This window comes from Cyprinodon variegatus, unplaced genomic scaffold, assembly GCF_000732505.1.
Source record: "Cyprinodon variegatus isolate N-32 unplaced genomic scaffold, C_variegatus-1.0 Scaffold945, whole genome shotgun sequence".
Lineage (NCBI taxonomy): Eukaryota > Metazoa > Chordata > Actinopteri > Cyprinodontiformes > Cyprinodontidae > Cyprinodon > Cyprinodon variegatus.
In genome coordinates, this window is record NW_015151398.1 from 305,085 (window position 1) to 307,795 (window position 2,711).

Consider the following 2,711-nt stretch of genomic DNA (forward strand, 5'->3'; position numbering starts at 1 on the left):
ATATATATATATATATATATATATATATATATATATATATATATATATATATATATATATAGCAAACAGAATTTATCCTAGCACTGATCCATGTGGTACTACACAGGTAACCCTTGAGCATAAGGAATGTTGGGATCTGGAGGTCTGTCCACCTTTCTCCAGCAGAGGGCGTTCTAGGTCTCCTGGGGCTGAAGCTGACTACCACACCCGCAGCTCATGAGCTCATCAGGGGACCAGCATTTAAGGAGGGGCAGATCCACAATCCGATGCCAGAGTGTTTGCCAGTTATGGTTAGCAAGCCTGAGCCAACCTGCCTGTCTGAATCTCTGACTCCCCTGAAGCCTGAACCTGAACCTAATCTGCTTTTTGTCCTCTCTGCTTCTCAGGAAGAACCTGCCTGGAAACCTGAAGACCTGGAAGGGTTTCTCAAACGTGAGACCAAGCTGTCTGTTTTCAGTAGAACCCTGGAAATCCAACTCAGTCTGAAACCTGCCTGCCGGCTCTCAGCAAGAACTGAGAGAGAAGCTCTGAACCTGCTGAGTAAGATTATCTGCTCTGCCCTGCCTCTGCCTAGCCCTCTGCCTGCCTTCAGCCTCTGGACCCTTCTGGTTCCCCCCTTCTACCGCTCTGCTCATCTCTGATCAGGTATAGACCTGCAAACACCCAACCAGCAAGGTCACTGAAAGACTGCTAACCAATCTGTCCCTCTCTGCAGTGAAAACCAGTCGTGACCAGACCCAGACCCAGTTTATCCCAGAACCAGTGTTCTTTATTTGTGAATATTTCTTCAATAAACTTGTGAACTTTTTCCCAGCCTCTGAGTGTTCTGCATGTGGGTTAGATCCCTGAAAGCCAACATGACAAGGAAGATTTGACATTAACGTGAAAAAACTGAAATTGATCAGATAGATAAGATTTAAAGTGAGTCTAGTGCGGTTCCTTTAATTCCTACAAAATATTCAAGTCTATTATGATCAACTGTATCAAATGAAGCACTGAGATACATGTACAGATACAAGTCCATTATCTGAGGCCAGGAGAATATCATTAGCAACTTTCACCTGTTTCAGTGCTATGATGAGCTCTAAAGCCAGATTGAAACTCTTCAAAAAGTTCATTATGGTGGAAGTGGTCGCACTCTTGTTTGGCAATTACTTTCTCAAGAATTTTAGATAAGAAAGGAAGATTGGATATAGGTCTATAATTTACCAAGTTATCTGGGTCAGGAGACTTACAGCAACCTTAAAAGCCTTTGGTACATATCCCTGTAACAGAAATCGATTAATCCCATTTAAGAGGAGATCAAAGGGAATACCTCCTTAAATAACATAACATAATCTAACATAAATGTTGAAGGCTTAGATGAAGACAATAGTTTTGCTAACTTTGAAAGTTCATATGGATCAAAGCAGTCTAAACCCGGTTCAGATTCTATGGCTACCATTGCTGTCTCGTCTTCGAGAAATAACTCAATCGTAGATAGATGAGTGCTAATTATCTTATTATTAATAAGATTAATCTTATTTATCCTATAAAGGATCCTATAAAGGATCCTTATTTATCCTCCTAGGATCCTATAAAATCATTACTGCTAAGAGCAGGTGCGATGGATGGTTCAACTAAGCTATGGCTTTGGGCAAGGGCGTAGTTTTGATTTCAACTTTGGTAGGGACATTATTAGTCTTAAGCTTCATTGATCTGAAGTCATTGGTCCCATGCAAAAATATGCATGCTCTTTTTTATGCTTAATGTGAGTTTAAAGAGAATAGCAGCATTTCTTGCTACATTAATACAAATCTTATAAGCACTACACACACTAGATGCTGTTTATCAATGTTTAAAGCATTACTGGCTCTGACGAATGTGGAACAGTGGTGTCAAAAGTGCCCACATTTGTTACTTAAGTAGAAGTATAGATAGTGCAGTTTAAACACACTGGTAAAAGTTGAAGTATCAACTTCACCTTGAGCGGCGCCAGCAGAAACTGCCACCATAGTGGCAGTGGCAATCATGCTGCCACCATAGTGGCAGCAGCAACTGTACTGCCACCATAGTGGCATCAGCGACTATGCTGCCACCATAGTGGCAGCGGCGCCAGCGGAGACTGCCACCATAGTGGCAACGGCAACTATGGTGGCAGTCTCTGCTAGCAGCGGTCACAACACTGTGGCCAAGCGGCCACAATGCTGCCACTATGGTGGGAGCGACCACTATGCTGTCACCATAGTTGCCACCATACGCTGCCACTAGGGTGACAGTCCGGCTTTCCCCCCGATCGACTCCCAAGCTTACTGACACTGTTTTGGTGTCAAAGTCAGGGGATGATGTGTACGATGAATATTCTCCAGCAGAGGATTTCAATGTGAACATTCTGGATAAAAAAAAAGGGTCTGCGTTGCAGAGAACTAGCAACCCCATGAACAATATCATCAACCTGTGAAGGGGAATAAACTAAGCTTTTGCACTCTACAGCACTGTTTAGCAACACAGAGGGAAGAGAAAGTGAAACAGATTCTTTCAAATTCATAATTTCAATATCTGATAATAATTTGCTAAAGTGAACCCCTCTTTTGGGGGAGGACTGGGGGAGGACTAATCCTTAAGATTATTAAAAAGTCGTCAGAGAGGACAGAGTTGTGAGGAAATACTGTTATTTCTTTACTTTCAATGCCATATATGTACATTTATTTTTATATATATATATATATATA

At 41.8% G+C, this 2,711-nt stretch overlaps 1 protein-coding gene across 1 annotated transcript in view; it reads right to left on the minus strand.

Moving 5' to 3' along the window:
- LOC107100208 (erythroblast NAD(P)(+)--arginine ADP-ribosyltransferase-like) overlaps positions 1–2,711 on the minus strand; it is an 8,455-nt gene that overhangs the window by 5,164 nt on the left and 580 nt on the right. The window lies entirely within an intron of this gene.